Below are 17,483 nucleotides of genomic sequence, written 5' to 3'. Positions count from 1 at the left end.
TTTGGAGCCAGCATCGCCTGGCGGAATCTGACCGGAAATATACCATTACTTTTGCAAGATTTCTTAAAGTTGCAATGGTTCATGGTTATCAAAAGGTGTTCCGGGCTGACTAAGGCACCTCGTATAAGAATTGCCTGAGTGTACCCCTGGATCTTTGTCACTCAGACTTTCAAACTACCCTTGACTTACCCATACCCCAGATTTGATATTGGCCTTCAGGGCATCACTAGAGTAGACTGTTCTATGATACTGATAATATGGAAATTGGTAACACGGAAATTGTGTGAACCTTGTATGAAAAATTATTGGAAAATTGGAAAACACATAATCTATCTTAGAGGATTATTACTTCGTTAATTCTATGGGCGATGGGATTATCTCGCCAGTTTCGTTTGAGTGTGCTGCCGTCGCTGTTTTTTTTTTATTTTGCCTTCATTTCTGTCTTTATTTATTTCTTTCTATTTAGTTTTTAACATCATCACTTGCTTCACACCTGGAGAGGGAGGTGTGTTTCTGAGTAGTGTGTCGTCGCCCCCAAGGCATAGCAGAGTATGCCTCCGCTTTTATTTTCGGTTTATGGCAATAAGTCTTGCTACTAACAACACCCTGCTTTACGTGCTGCGTCGACACTAGAGGATGGCGGCATTTTTGGAGAGGAAAAGGTAGGTCTATAGGGGAGGTAGGAGGGAAAAAAGTGTAGTATTTGTCTTATCAGCTTAATATCTGATACGTCCTGCATCACACGACCAGAATATTACACTCATTTTTGGCTTATGACGGAGTGCTAGGGGCTTGCTCCACCTCTGTCGCGGGTTGGCCCGGCATTGAAGTACCGCCGGGATCGGCCCACCTAAAATTAATTAAAACACAGCCTGAAATGGGTTAACTTTCTGCAGTGATCAGATATTCCGCTGGTAGCAAAACTTGTCGTAGTTGTTGATGTGCCCAGTAGTTAGTTGCTTACACACCACGATTTCTTTTCATTAATTTAAGATTATCTTAAGAATTTTTTTTTTTTTTTTTTTTTTTTGCGGTTAGCCGGACGGCACTTGCAGCCGCATTACGCTAGGCTGGTAATTTATGGGGGCACAGGACAGTGCCTTCGGATGCCTCGTTAGCGTCTCTTATGGTCCGGGCACAGATAATTTTAATTACATTTTTTGGAGTTATATCCTTAGCTCCTCGCGAACGTCGTCGTCGTCGCCGCCGCACGCACGCTGAATACGTGTGTACACACGCACACACACATATGCAGTAGGCGGTGGACGATGTAAGCACTCGGCTAGGTGTAGCTCGCGCCAGTATAGCTCGCACCGGCCTGACGCTGCTGTGGGGCGGCCTCACGGCTTCTCCACTGCCCTGGCAGCTAGCGGCGTTCAAATGGGAGTCGCAGTTTACTCCTCGACATGGAGGGTAGTACTGGGATGTTGACGAGTGATCTCGTATTTGGTCGTTCCTTCCGGCACTTGCCTTTGCGATGTTTTCGACGGTCGCCTGTTGCCATATCGGCCCGCACCACCGTGTGTCACTCCCACATGTGGAGCGCACACGCTGCAAGCATTTAGGCCCTGACGCTGCGGTTTTCAATCTCTGGCGGTACTCCGCAAGGATACCGCCCTTCGATTGTGCCATTCCAGCACTAATCGAAGTGCTAGGTTTTCCGGCCTGTTAGGAGACCGCTTCTGCAAAACGTGCGAGGAGATGTTTGCTGGTTGCGAGCTACCCGCCGATTTTCTAGCTGTACGTATTGTCCTTAATCCAAAGGTCACAGGTCACTGTCGGGCTAAGGACGTGTTCTTAACACTGATTATAAGTTGGTGGCACGAAGTGTGGCTTCACATCTTAAACAGGTAATGAATAAGGTACACTGGCGTTTCGAATCGAACCACCTTCACCGCTGCTTCTATATACCGTGATGCTGTCTTACTCACCCACCGCCGACGCTCGAACCCCGGCTTCAATTGATCTCTAGATTTCGCCGGTGCCTTCTCCCATCCTTACCTGCTGGCCGTTATGTCGCGGAAGGGTTTCGGGGAGCACTTCATAAGAGTCATCCGGCACTTCTTGGATGGAGCAAATTCCAGAATCATTGTGAACGGCTGCAGATCACGACCAATTCCCATCAGACGATCAGTTCGACAAGGCTGTCCCTTGTCAGTGTATTTTATCGCTTTGGCGCTGGACCCCATGCTGCGTGACATCGGACGGATGGTCGATGGTGTTCCTTTCCCAGGCGTCACCTTCCGCAGTGCGGCATACGCGGATGGTGTAGGTGTGTTTGTAGCAAACGCCAATGACATCGATTCGGTTCGCCGAGTCCTCCACGTTTATGAACGAGCATCCGGTGCCATGTTAAAATCCAACAAAATGGTGCTAATGCCACTAGGGCCACGATCATTGACCATCGAACGCCCATGCAACCGGATTGTAGGGGAACAACGTATCTTGGGTCTTGAGGTGACTGACTGTCCGCAGCGCATGTTAACACTCACGTGCAGGCGGATTCTCACGCGCATCAGAGGATTTTGCATGAGTCACACTGATCGACGTCTCGACCTCCATCAACGAATCCAACTGATTAGTACATACATCCTATCACGGGCATAGTATGTAGCACAACTCCACACGCTACCGAAACAAACCAGCAGAGCCATCTCACAAACAGTATATTGCCTATTGTGGCGGCATGCACTATTCAAAGTTGATGCGCAGAATTGTACACTGCCAAAGGTCGATAGTGGCCTTGGACTCATTGACTTTCCCCGCAAATGTGCGGCAATCCTGATTCAAAGTATCGCCACTTTGCGTGAGATTGACCCAGGTGGTACAACAGCGGTGCTTTTCGACCGTTATCGCCCACAATCGGCGCGTGCACCAGTATGTTTGACACATATTCCATTCCGGTTGACGACAGTCAAGGACTATTACCTCAATCAAAGTTACGTCCTAACAGTGGCCACCGACAAGGCACGCACATCGAAGCGCCTTTACTAGGCGCTTCGAGGCGAGCCCACACCACATAAATTGGAGGACAGACGACCGTCGGTCATCTGGCACCAAGCTTGGGCTAATATCAACCACCCAGCCCTTCCCACAGAAGTTTCAGCGCTATGGTATCGCGTTGTAAACAATTTAATACCCACTAATCACCGCCTGGCGGCCATCCGCCTATGGCCCTCGGCTGCTTGCGGCCGATGTGGTGACGTAGACACCAGAGAGCATCGTCTCTTATGCCCTCACGTCACAGAAGTGTGGGACCTTGCACGTGTGCTATTAGCGCTGATCGGTGGGACTACACTGGACTATGTGTCAATCGACTGGTTCCTTACCCCTGATATTCAGACCAACCAACGAACACGACGTTACGCAATGGTGTGGCTCTTGGGCCACACCATTTTCACGATCTATGACCTTTGCCTCACCGATGCTGTCTCTTTCATGGACTACCTTTGGAGCCAGCATCGCCTGGCGGAATCTGACCGGAAATATACCATTACTTTTGCAAGATTTCTTAAAGTTGCAATGGTTCATGGTTATCAAAAGGTGTTCCGGGCTGACTAAGGCACCTCGTATAAGAATTGCCTGAGTGTACCCCTGGATCTTTGTCACTCAGACTTTCAAACTACCCTTGACTTACCCATACCCCAGATTTGATATTGGCCTTCAGGGCATCACTAGAGTAGACTGTTCTATGATACTGATAATATGGAAATTGGTAACACGGAAATTGTGTGAACCTTGTATGAAAAATTATTGGAAAATTGGAAAACACATAATCTATCTTAGAGGATTATTACTTCGTTAATTCTATGGGCGATGGGATTATCTCGCCAGTTTCGTTTGAGTGTGCTGCCGTCGCTGTTTTTTTTTTATTTTGCCTTCATTTCTGTCTTTATTTATTTCTTTCTATTTAGTTTTTAACATCATCACTTGCTTCACACCTGGAGAGGGAGGTGTGTTTCTGAGTAGTGTGTCGTCGCCCCCAAGGCATAGCAGAGTATGCCTCCGCTTTTATTTTCGGTTTATGGCAATAAGTCTTGCTACTAACAACACCCTGCTTTACGTGCTGCGTCGACACTAGAGGATGGCGGCATTTTTGGAGAGGAAAAGGTAGGTCTATAGGGGAGGTAGGAGGGAAAAAAGTGTAGTATTTGTCTTATCAGCTTAATATCTGATACGTCCTGCATCACACGACCAGAATATTACACTCATTTTTGGCTTATGACGGAGTGCTAGGGGCTTGCTCCACCTCTGTCGCGGGTTGGCCCGGCATTGAAGTACCGCCGGGATCGGCCCACCTAAAATTAATTAAAACACAGCCTGAAATGGGTTAACTTTCTGCAGTGATCAGATATTCCGCTGGTAGCAAAACTTGTCGTAGTTGTTGATGTGCCCAGTAGTTAGTTGCTTACACACCACGATTTCTTTTCATTAATTTAAGATTATCTTAAGAATTTTTTTTTTTTTTTTTTTTTTTTGCGGTTAGCCGGACGGCACTTGCAGCCGCATTACGCTAGGCTGGTAATTTATGGGGGCACAGGACAGTGCCTTCGGATGCCTCGTTAGCGTCTCTTATGGTCCGGGCACAGATAATTTTAATTACATTTTTTGGAGTTATATCCTTAGCTCCTCGTGAACGTCGTCGTCGTCGCCGCCGCACGCACGCTGAATACGTGTGTACACACGCACACACACATATGCAGTAGGCGGTGGACGATGTAAGCACTCGGCTAGGTGTAGCTCGCGCCAGTATAGCTCGCACCGGCCTGACGCTGCTGTGGGGCGGCCTCACGGCTTCTCCACTGCCCTGGCAGCTAGCGGCGTTCAAATGGGAGTCGCAGTTTACTCCTCGACATGGAGGGTAGTACTGGGATGTTGACGAGTGATCTCGTATTTGGTCGTTCCTTCTGGCACTTGCCTTTGCGATGTTTTCGACGGTCGCCTGTTGCCATATCGGCCCGCACCACCGTGTGTCACTCCCACATGTGGAGCGCACACGCTGCAAGCATTTAGGCCCTGACACTGCGGTTTTTCATCTCTGGCGGTACTCCGCAAGGATACCGCCCTTCGATTGTGCCATTCCAGCACTAATCGAAGTGCTAGGTTTTCCGGCCTGTTAGGAGACCGCTTCTGCAAAACGTGCGAGGAGATGTTTGCTGGTTGCGAGCTACCCGCCGATTTTCTAGCTGTACGTATTGTCCTTAATCCAAAGGTCACAGGTCACTGTCGGGCTAAGGACGTGTTCTTAACACTGATTATAAGTTGGTGGCACGAAGTGTGGCTTCACATCTTAAACAGGTAATGAATAAGGTACACTGGCGTTTCGAATCGAACCACCTTCACCGCTGCTTCTATATACCGTGATGCTGTCTTACTCACCCACCGCCGACGCTCGAACCCCGGCTTCAATTGATCTCTAGATTTCGCCGGTGCCTTCTCCCATCCTTACCTGCTGGCCGTTATGTCGCGGAAGGGTTTCGGGGAGCACTTCATAAGAGTCATCCGGCACTTCTTGGATGGAGCAAATTCCAGAATCATTGTGAACGGCTGCAGATCACGACCAATTCCCATCAGACGATCAGTTCGACAAGGCTGTTCCTTGTCAGTGTATTTTATCACTTTGGCGCTGGACCCCATGCTGCGTGACATCGGACGGATGGTCGATGGTGTTCCTTTCCCAGGCGTCACCTTCCGCAGTGCGGCATACGCGGATGGTGTAGGTGTGTTTGTAGCAAACGCCAATGACATCGATTCGGTTCGCCGAGTCCTCCACGTTTATGAACGAGCATCCGGTGCCATGTTAAAATCCAACAAAATGGTGCTAATGCCACTAGGGCCACGATCATTGACCATCGAACGCCCATGCAACCGGATTGTAGGGGAACAACGTATCTTGGGTCTTGAGGTGACTGACTGTCCGCAGCGCATGTTAACACTCACGTGCAGGCGGATTCTCACGCGCATCAGAGGATTTTGCATGAGTCACACTGATCGACGTCTCGACCTCCATCAACGAATCCAACTGATTAGTACATACATCCTATCACGGGCATAGTATGTAGCACAACTCCACACGCTACCGAAACAAACCAGCAGAGCCATCTCACAAACAGTATATTGCCTATTGTGGCGGCATGCACTATTCAAAGTTGATGCGCAGAATTGTACACTGCCAAAGGTCGATAGTGGCCTTGGACTCATTGACTTTCCCCGCAAATGTGCGGCAATCCTGATTCAAAGTATCGCCACTTTGCGTGAGATTGACCCAGGTGGTACAACAGCGGTGCTTTTCGACCGTTATCGCCCACAATCGGCGCGTGCACCAGTATGTTTGACACATATTCCATTCCGGATGACGACAGTCAAGGACTATTACCTCAATCAAAGTTACGTCCTAACAGTGGCCACCGACAAGGCACGCACATCGAAGCGCCTTTACTAGGCGCTTCGAGGCGAGCCCACACCACATAAATTGGAGGACAGACGACCGTCGGTCATCTGGCACCAAGCTTGGGCTAATATCAACCACCCAGCCCTTCCCACAGAAGTTTCAGCGCTATGGTATCGCGTTGTAAACAATTTAATACCCACTAATCACCGCCTGGCGGCCATCCGCCTATGGCCCTCGGCTGCTTGCGGCCGATGTGGTGACGTAGACACCAGAGAGCATCGTCTCTTATGCCCTCACGTCACAGAAGTGTGGGACCTTGCACGTGTGCTATTAGCGCTGATCGGTGGGACTACACTGGACTATGTGTCAATCGACTGGTTCCTTACCCCTGATATTCAGACCAACCAACGAACACGACGTTACGCAATGGTGTGGCTCTTGGGCCACACCATTTTCACGATCTATGACCTTTGCCTCACCGATGCTGTCTCTTTCATGGACTACCTTTGGAGCCAGCATCGCCTGGCGGAATCTGACCGGAAATATACCATTACTTTTGGAAGATTTCTTAAAGTTGCAATGGTTCATGGTTATCAAAAGGTGTTCCGGGCTGACTAAGGCACCTCGTATATGAATTGCCTGAGTGTACCCCTGGATCTTTGTCACTCAGACTTTCAAACTACCCTTGACTTACCCATACCCCAGATTTGATATTGGCCTTCAGGGCATCACTAGAGTAGACTGTTCTATGATACTGATAATATGGAAATTGGTAACACGGAAATTGTGTGAACCTTGTATGAAAAATTATTGGAAAATTGGAAAACACATAATCTATCTTAGAGGATTATTACTTCGTTAATTCTATGGGCGATGGGATTATCTCGCCAGTTTCGTTTGAGTGTGCTGCCGTCGCTGTTTTTTTTTTATTTTGCCTTCATTTCTGTCTTTATTTATTTCTTTCTATTTAGTTTTTAACATCATCACTTGCTTCACACCTGGAGAGGGAGGTGTGTTTCTGAGTAGTGTGTCGTCGCCCCCAAGGCATAGCAGAGTATGCCTCCGCTTTTATTTTCGGTTTATGGCAATAAGTCTTGCTACTAACAACACCCTGCTTTACGTGCTGCGTCGACACTAGAGGATGGCGGCATTTTTGGAGAGGAAAAGGTAGGTCTATAGGGGAGGTAGGAGGGAAAAAAGTGTAGTATTTGTCTTATCAGCTTAATATCTGATACGTCCTGCATCACACGACCAGAATATTACACTCATTTTTGGCTTATGACGGAGTGCTAGGGGCTTGCTCCACCTCTGTCGCGGGTTGGCCCGGCATTGAAGTACCGCCGGGATCGGCCCACCTAAAATTAATTAAAACACAGCCTGAAATGGGTTAACTTTCTGCAGTGATCAGATATTCCGCTGGTAGCAAAACTTGTCGTAGTTGTTGATGTGCCCAGTAGTTAGTTGCTTACACACCACGATTTCTTTTCATTAATTTAAGATTATCTTAAGAATTTTTTTTTTTTTTTTTTTGCGGTTAGCCGGACGGCACTTGCAGCCGCATTACGCTAGGCTGGTAATTTATGGGGGCACAGGACAGTGCCTTCGGATGCCTCGTTAGCGTCTCTTATGGTCCGGGCACAGATAATTTTAATTACATTTTTTGGAGTTATATCCTTAGCTCCTCGCGAACGTCGTCGTCGTCGCCGCCGCACGCACGCTGAATACGTGTGTACACACGCACACACACATATGCAGTAGGCGGTGGACGATGTAAGCACTCGGCTAGGTGTAGCTCGCGCCAGTATAGCTCGCACCGGCCTGACGCTGCTGTGGGGCGGCCTCACGGCTTCTCCACTGCCCTGGCAGCTAGCGGCGTTCAAATGGGAGTCGCAGTTTACTCCTCGACATGGAGGGTAGTACTGGGATGTTGACGAGTGATCTCGTATTTGGTCGTTCCTTCCGGCACTTGCCTTTGCGATGTTTTCGACGGTCGCCTGTTGCCATATCGGCCCGCACCACCGTGTGTCACTCCCACATGTGGAGCGCACACGCTGCAAGCATTTAGGCCCTGACGCTGCGGTTTTCAATCTCTGGCGGTACTCCGCAAGGATACCGCCCTTCGATTGTGCCATTCCAGCACTAATCGAAGTGCTAGGTTTTCCGGCCTGTTAGGAGACCGCTTCTGCAAAACGTGCGAGGAGATGTTTGCTGGTTGCGAGCTACCCGCCGATTTTCTAGCTGTACGTATTGTCCTTAATCCAAAGGTCACAGGTCACTGTCGGGCTAAGGACGTGTTCTTAACACTGATTATAAGTTGGTGGCACGAAGTGTGGCTTCACATCTTAAACAGGTAATGAATAAGGTACACTGGCGTTTCGAATCGAACCACCTTCACCGCTGCTTCTATATACCGTGATGCTGTCTTACTCACCCACCGCCGACGCTCGAACCCCGGCTTCAATTGATCTCTAGATTTCGCCGGTGCCTTCTCCCATCCTTACCTGCTGGCCGTTATGTCGCGGAAGGGTTTCGGGGAGCACTTCATAAGAGTCATCCGGCACTTCTTGGATGGAGCAAATTCCAGAATCATTGTGAACGGCTGCAGATCACGACCAATTCCCATCAGACGATCAGTTCGACAAGGCTGTCCCTTGTCAGTGTATTTTATCGCTTTGGCGCTGGACCCCATGCTGCGTGACATCGGACGGATGGTCGATGGTGTTCCTTTCCCAGGCGTCACCTTCCGCAGTGCGGCATACGCGGATGGTGTAGGTGTGTTTGTAGCAAACGCCAATGACATCGATTCGGTTCGCCGAGTCCTCCACGTTTATGAACGAGCATCCGGTGCCATGTTAAAATCCAACAAAATGGTGCTAATGCCACTAGGGCCACGATCATTGACCATCGAACGCCCATGCAACCGGATTGTAGGGGAACAACGTATCTTGGGTCTTGAGGTGACTGACTGTCCGCAGCGCATGTTAACACTCACGTGCAGGCGGATTCTCACGCGCATCAGAGGATTTTGCATGAGTCACACTGATCGACGTCTCGACCTCCATCAACGAATCCAACTGATTAGTACATACATCCTATCACGGGCATAGTATGTAGCACAACTCCACACGCTACCGAAACAAACCAGCAGAGCCATCTCACAAACAGTATATTGCCTATTGTGGCGGCATGCACTATTCAAAGTTGATGCGCAGAATTGTACACTGCCAAAGGTCGATAGTGGCCTTGGACTCATTGACTTTCCCCGCAAATGTGCGGCAATCCTGATTCAAAGTATCGCCACTTTGCGTGAGATTGACCCAGGTGGTACAACAGCGGTGCTTTTCGACCGTTATCGCCCACAATCGGCGCGTGCACCAGTATGTTTGACACATATTCCATTCCGGATGACGACAGTCAAGGACTATTACCTCAATCAAAGTTACGTCCTAACAGTGGCCACCGACAAGGCACGCACATCGAAGCGCCTTTACTAGGCGCTTCGAGGCGAGCCCACACCACATAAATTGGAGGACAGACGACCGTCGGTCATCTGGCACCAAGCTTGGGCTAATATCAACCACCCAGCCCTTCCCACAGAAGTTTCAGCGCTATGGTATCGCGTTGTAAACAATTTAATACCCACTAATCACCGCCTGGCGGCCATCCGCCTATGGCCCTCGGCTGCTTGCGGCCGATGTGGTGACGTAGACACCAGAGAGCATCGTCTCTTATGCCCTCACGTCACAGAAGTGTGGGACCTTGCACGTGTGCTATTAGCGCTGATCGGTGGGACTACACTGGACTATGTGTCAATCGACTGGTTCCTTACCCCTGATATTCAGACCAACCAACGAACACGACGTTACGCAATGGTGTGGCTCTTGGGCCACACCATTTTCACGATCTATGACCTTTGCCTCACCGATGCTGTCTCTTTCATGGACTACCTTTGGAGCCAGCATCGCCTGGCGGAATCTGACCGGAAATATACCATTACTTTTGCAAGATTTCTTAAAGTTGCAATGGTTCATGGTTATCAAAAGGTGTTCCGGGCTGACTAAGGTACCTCGTATAAGAATTGCCTGAGTGTACCCCTGGATCTTTGTCACTCAGACTTTCAAACTACCCTTGACTTACCCATACCCCAGATTTGATATTGGCCTTCAGGGCATCACTAGAGTAGACTGTTCTATGATACTGATAATATGGAAATTGGTAACACGGAAATTGTGTGAACCTTGTATGAAAAATTATTGGAAAATTGGAAAACACATAATCTATCTTAGAGGATTATTACTTCGTTAATTCTATGGGCGATGGGATTATCTCGCCAGTTTCGTTTGAGTGTGCTGCCGTCGCTGTTTTTTTTTTATTTTGCCTTCATTTCTGTCTTTATTTATTTCTTTCTATTTAGTTTTTAACATCATCACTTGCTTCACACCTGGAGAGGGAGGTGTGTTTCTGAGTAGTGTGTCGTCGCCCCCAAGGCATAGCAGAGTATGCCTCCGCTTTTATTTTCGGTTTATGGCAATAAGTCTTGCTACTAACAACACCCTGCTTTACGTGCTGCGTCGACACTAGAGGATGGCGGCATTTTTGGAGAGGAAAAGGTAGGTCTATAGGGGAGGTAGGAGGGAAAAAAGTGTAGTATTTGTCTTATCAGCTTAATATCTGATACGTCCTGCATCACACGACCAGAATATTACACTCATTTTTGGCTTATGACGGAGTGCTAGGGGCTTGCTCCACCTCTGTCGCGGGTTGGCCCGGCATTGAAGTACCGCCGGGATCGGCCCACCTAAAATTAATTAAAACACAGCCTGAAATGGGTTAACTTTCTGCAGTGATCAGATATTCCGCTGGTAGCAAAACTTGTCGTAGTTGTTGATGTGCCCAGTAGTTAGTTGCTTACACACCACGATTTCTTTTCATTAATTTAAGATTATCTTAAGAATTTTTTTTTTTTTTTTTTTTTTTGCGGTTAGCCGGACGGCACTTGCAGCCGCATTACGCTAGGCTGGTAATTTATGGGGGCACAGGACAGTGCCTTCGGATGCCTCGTTAGCGTCTCTTATGGTCCGGGCACAGATAATTTTAATTACATTTTTTGGAGTTATATCCTTAGCTCCTCGCGAACGTCGTCGTCGTCGCCGCCGCACGCACGCTGAATACGTGTGTACACACGCACACACACATATGCAGTAGGCGGTGGACGATGTAAGCACTCGGCTAGGTGTAGCTCGCGCCAGTATAGCTCGCACCGGCCTGACGCTGCTGTGGGGCGGCCTCACGGCTTCTCCACTGCCCTGGCAGCTAGCGGCGTTCAAATGGGAGTCGCAGTTTACTCCTCGACATGGAGGGTAGTACTGGGATGTTGACGAGTGATCTCGTATTTGGTCGTTCCTTCCGGCACTTGCCTTTGCGATGTTTTCGACGGTCGCCTGTTGCCATATCGGCCCGCACCACCGTGTGTCACTCCCACATGTGGAGCGCACACGCTGCAAGCATTTAGGCCCTGACGCTGCGGTTTTCAATCTCTGGCGGTACTCCGCAAGGATACCGCCCTTCGATTGTGCCATTCCAGCACTAATCGAAGTGCTAGGTTTTCCGGCCTGTTAGGAGACCGCTTCTGCAAAACGTGCGAGGAGATATTTGCTGGTTGCGAGCTACCCGCCGATTTTCTAGCTGTACGTATTGTCCTTAATCCAAAGGTCACAGGTCACTGTCGGGCTAAGGACGTGTTCTTAACACTGATTATAAGTTGGTGGCACGAAGTGTGGCTTCACATCTTAAACAGGTAATGAATAAGGTACACTGGCGTTTCGAATCGAACCACCTTCACCGCTGCTTCTATATACCGTGATGCTGTCTTACTCACCCACCGCCGACGCTCGAACCCCGGCTTCAATTGATCTCTAGATTTCGCCGGTGCCTTCTCCCATCCTTACCTGCTGGCCGTTATGTCGCGGAAGGGTTTCGGGGAGCACTTCATAAGAGTCATCCGGCACTTCTTGGATGGAGCAAATTCCAGAATCATTGTGAACGGCTGCAGATCACGACCAATTCCCATCAGACGATCAGTTCGACAAGGCTGTCCCTTGTCAGTGTATTTTATCGCTTTGGCGCTGGACCCCATGCTGCGTGACATCGGACGGATGGTCGATGGTGTTCCTTTCCCAGGCGTCACCTTCCGCAGTGCGGCATACGCGGATGGTGTAGGTGTGTTTGTAGCAAACGCCAATGACATCGATTCGGTTCGCCGAGTCCTCCACGTTTATGAACGAGCATCCGGTGCCATGTTAAAATCCAACAAAATGGTGCTAATGCCACTAGGGCCACGATCATTGACCATCGAACGCCCATGCAACCGGATTGTAGGGGAACAACGTATCTTGGGTCTTGAGGTGACTGACTGTCCGCAGCGCATGTTAACACTCACGTGCAGGCGGATTCTCACGCGCATCAGAGGATTTTGCATGAGTCACACTGATCGACGTCTCGACCTCCATCAACGAATCCAACTGATTAGTACATACATCCTATCACGGGCATAGTATGTAGCACAACTCCACACGCTACCGAAACAAACCAGCAGAGCCATCTCACAAACAGTATATTGCCTATTGTGGCGGCATGCACTATTCAAAGTTGATGCGCAGAATTGTTCACTGCCAAAGGTCGATAGTGGCCTTGGACTCATTGACTTTCCCCGCAAATGTGCGGCAATCCTGATTCAAAGTATCGCCACTTTGCGTGAGATTGACCCAGGTGGTACAACAGCGGTGCTTTTCGACCGTTAGCGCCCACAATCGGCGCGTGCACCAGTATGTTTGACACATATTCCATTCCGGATGACGACAGTCAAGGACTATTACCTCAATCAAAGTTACGTCCTAACAGTGGCCACCGACAAGGCACGCACATCGAAGCGCCTTTACTAGGCGCTTCGAGGCGAGCCCACACCACATAAATTGGAGGACAGACGACCGTCGGTCATCTGGCACCAAGCTTGGGCTAATATCAACCACCCAGCCCTTCCCACAGAAGTTTCAGCGCTATGGTATCGCGTTGTAAACAATTTAATACCCACTAATCACCGCCTGGCGGCCATCCGCCTATGGCCCTCGGCTGCTTGCGGCCGATGTGGTGACGTAGACACCAAAGAGCATCGTCTCTTATGCCCTCACGTCACAGAAGTGTGGGACCTTGCACATGTGCTATTAGCGCTGATCGGTGGGACTACACTGGACTATGTGTCAATGGACTGGTTCCTTACCCCTGATATTCAGACCAACCAACGAACACGACGTTACGCAATGGTGTGGCTCTTGGGCCACACCATTTTCACGATCTATGACCTTTGCCTCACCGATGCTGTCTCTTTCATGGACTACCTTTGGAGCCAGCATCGCCTGGCGGAATCTGACCGGAAATATACCATTACTTTTGGAAGATTTCTTAAAGTTGCAATGGTTCATGGTTATCAAAAGGTGTTCCGGGCTGACTAAGGCACCTCGTATAAGAATTGCCTGAGTGTACCCCTGGATCTTTGTCACTCAGACTTTCAAACTACCCTTGACTTACCCATACCCCAGATTTGATATTGGCCTTCAGGGCATCACTAGAGTAGACTGTTCTATGATACTGATAATATGGAAATTGGTAACACGGAAATTGTGTGAACCTTGTATGAAAAATTATTGGAAAATTGGAAAACACATAATCTATCTTAGAGGATTATTACTTCGTTAATTCTATGGGCGATGGGATTATCTCGCCAGTTTCGTTTGAGTGTGCTGCCGTCGCTGTTTTTTTTTTATTTTGCCTTCATTTCTGTCTTTATTTATTTCTTTCTATTTAGTTTTTAACATCATCACTTGCTTCACACCTGGAGAGGGAGGTGTGTTTCTGAGTAGTGTGTCGTCGCCCCCAAGGCATAGCAGAGTATGCCTCCGCTTTTATTTTCGGTTTATGGCAATAAGTCTTGCTACTAACAACACCCTGCTTTACGTGCTGCGTCGACACTAGAGGATGGCGGCATTTTTGGAGAGGAAAAGGTAGGTCTATAGGGGAGGTAGGAGGGAAAAAAGTGTAGTATTTGTCTTATCAGCTTAATATCTGATACGTCCTGCATCACACGACCAGAATATTACACTCATTTTTGGCTTATGACGGAGTGCTAGGGGCTTGCTCCACCTCTGTCGCGGGTTGGCCCGGCATTGAAGTACCGCCGGGATCGGCCCACCTAAAATTAATTAAAACACAGCCTGAAATGGGTTAACTTTCTGCAGTGATCAGATATTCCGCTGGTAGCAAAACTTGTCGTAGTTGTTGATGTGCCCAGTAGTTAGTTGCTTACACACCACGATTTCTTTTCATTAATTTAAGATTATCTTAAGAATTTTTTTTTTTTTTTTTTTTTTGCGGTTAGCCGGACGGCACTTGCAGCCGCATTGCGCTAGGCTGGTAATTTATGGGGGCACAGGACAGTGCCTTCGGATGCCTCGTTAGCGTCTCTTATGGTCCGGGCACAGATAATTTTAATTACATTTTTTGGAGTTATATCCTTAGCTCCTCGCGAACGTCGTCGTCGTCGCCGCCGCACGCACGCTGAATACGTGTGTACACACGCACACACACATATGCAGTAGGCGGTGGACGATGTAAGCACTCGGCTAGGTGTAGCTCGCGCCAGTATAGCTCGCACCGGCCTGACGCTGCTGTGGGGCGGCCTCACGGCTTCTCCACTGCCCTGGCAGCTAGCGGCGTTCAAATGGGAGTCGCAGTTTACTCCTCGACATGGAGGGTAGTACTGGGATGTTGACGAGTGATCTCGTATTTGGTCGTTCCTTCCGGCACTTGCCTTTGCGATGTTTTCGACGGTCGCCTGTTGCCATATCGGCCCGCACCACCGTGTGTCACTCCCACATGTGGAGCGCACACGCTGCAAGCATTTAGGCCCTGACACTGCGGTTTTTCATCTCTGGCGGTACTCCGCAAGGATACCGCCCTTCGATTGTGCCATTCCAGCACTAATCGAAGTGCTAGGTTTTCCGGCCTGTTAGGAGACCGCTTCTGCAAAACGTGCGAGGAGATGTTTGCTGGTTGCGAGCTACCCGCCGATTTTCTAGCTGTACGTATTGTCCTTAATCCAAAGGTCACAGGTCACTGTCGGGCTAAGGACGTGTTCTTAACACTGATTATAAGTTGGTGGCACGAAGTGTGGCTTCACATCTTAAACAGGTAATGAATAAGGCACACTGGCGTTTCGAATCGAACCACCTTCACCGCTGCTTCTATATACCGTGATGCTGTCTTACTCACCCACCGCCGACGCTCGAACCCCGGCTTCAATTGATCTCTAGATTTCGCCGGTGCCTTCTCCCATCCTTACCTGCTGGCCGTTATGTCGCGGAAGGGTTTCGGGGAGCACTTCATAAGAGTCATCCGGCACTTCTTGGATGGAGCAAATTCCAGAATCATTGTGAACGGCTGCAGATCACGACCAATTCCCATCAGACGATCAGTTCGACAAGGCTGTCCCTTGTCAGTGTATTTTATCGCTTTGGCGCTGGACCCCATGCTGCGTGACATCGGACGGATGGTCGATGGTGTTCCTTTCCCAGGCGTCACCTTCCGCAGTGCGGCATACGCGGATGGTGTAGGTGTGTTTGTAGCAAACGCCAATGACATCGATTCGGTTCGCCGAGTCCTCCACGTTTATGAACGAGCATCCGGTGCCATGTTAAAATCCAACAAAATGGTGCTAATGCCACTAGGGCCACGATCATTGACCATCGAACGCCCATGCAACCGGATTGTAGGGGAACAACGTATCTTGGGTCTTGAGGTGACTGACTGTCCGCAGCGCATGTTAACACTCACGTGCAGGCGGATTCTCACGCGCATCAGAGGATTTTGCATGAGTCACACTGATCGACGTCTCGACCTCCATCAACGAATCCAACTGATTAGTACATACATCCTATCACGGGCATAGTATGTAGCACAACTCCACACGCTACCGAAACAAACCAGCAGAGCCATCTCACAAACAGTATATTGCCTATTGTGGCGGCATGCACTATTCAAAGTTGATGCGCAGAATTGTACACTGCCAAAGGTCGATAGTGGCCTTGGACTCATTGACTTTCCCCGCAAATGTGCGGCAATCCTGATTCAAAGTATCGCCACTTTGCGTGAGATTGACCCAGGTGGTACAACAGCGGTGCTTTTCGACCGTTATCGCCCACAATCGGCGCGTGCACCAGTATGTTTGACACATATTCCATTCCGGATGACGACAGTCAAGGACTATTACCTCAATCAAAGTTACGTCCTAACAGTGGCCACCGACAAGGCACGCACATCGAAGCGCCTTTACTAGGCGCTTCGAGGCGAGCCCACACCACATAAATTGGAGGACAGACGACCGTCGGTCATCTGGCACCAAGCTTGGGCTAATATCAACCACCCAGCCCTTCCCACAGAAGTTTCAGCGCTATGGTATCGCGTTGTAAACAATTTAATACCCACTAATCACCGCCTGGCGGCCATCCGCCTATGGCCCTCGGCTGCTTGCGGCCGATGTGGTGACGTAGACACCAGAGAGCATCGTCTCTTATGCCCTCACGTCACAGAAGTGTGGGACCTTGCACGTGTGCTATTAGCGCTGATCGGTGGGACTACACTGGACTATGTGTCAATCGACTGGTTCCTTACCCCTGATATTCAGACCAACCAACGAACACGACGTTACGCAATGGTGTGGCTCTTGGGCCACACCATTTTCACGATCTATGACCTTTGCCTCACCGATGCTGTCTCTTTCATGGACTACCTTTGGAGCCAGCATCGCCTGGCGGAATCTGACCGGAAATATACCATTACTTTTGGAAGATTTCTTAAAGTTGCAATGGTTCATGGTTATCAAAAGGTGTTCCGGGCTGACTAAGGCACCTCGTATAAGAATTGCCTGAGTGTACCCCTGGATCTTTGTCACTCAGACTTTCAAACTACCCTTGACTTACCCATACCCCAGATTTGACATTGGCCTTCAGGGCATCACTAGAGTAGACTGTTCTATGATACT

The 17,483-nt window shown here is 49.2% G+C and overlaps 5 pseudogenes; all 5 read left to right on the top strand.

The window, feature by feature from the left end:
* Positions 1–644: 644 nt before the first annotated feature.
* LOC124769357 lies at positions 645–855 on the top strand (annotated as a pseudogene).
* A 3,237-nt stretch (positions 856–4,092) lies between these two features.
* Positions 4,093–4,303, top strand: LOC124769356 (annotated as a pseudogene).
* A 3,237-nt stretch (positions 4,304–7,540) lies between these two features.
* LOC124769355 lies at positions 7,541–7,751 on the top strand (annotated as a pseudogene).
* Positions 7,752–10,983: 3,232 nt separating this feature from the next.
* On the top strand, positions 10,984–11,194 carry LOC124769353 (annotated as a pseudogene).
* A 3,236-nt stretch (positions 11,195–14,430) lies between these two features.
* LOC124769352 lies at positions 14,431–14,641 on the top strand (annotated as a pseudogene).
* Positions 14,642–17,483: the final 2,842 nt, after the last annotated feature.

The sequence above is a fragment of the Schistocerca piceifrons genome, unplaced genomic scaffold (assembly GCF_021461385.2).
Source record: "Schistocerca piceifrons isolate TAMUIC-IGC-003096 unplaced genomic scaffold, iqSchPice1.1 HiC_scaffold_701, whole genome shotgun sequence".
NCBI classification, from domain to species: Eukaryota; Metazoa; Arthropoda; class Insecta; order Orthoptera; family Acrididae; genus Schistocerca; species Schistocerca piceifrons.
This window is presented reverse-complemented; position numbering and strand designations above follow the sequence as displayed.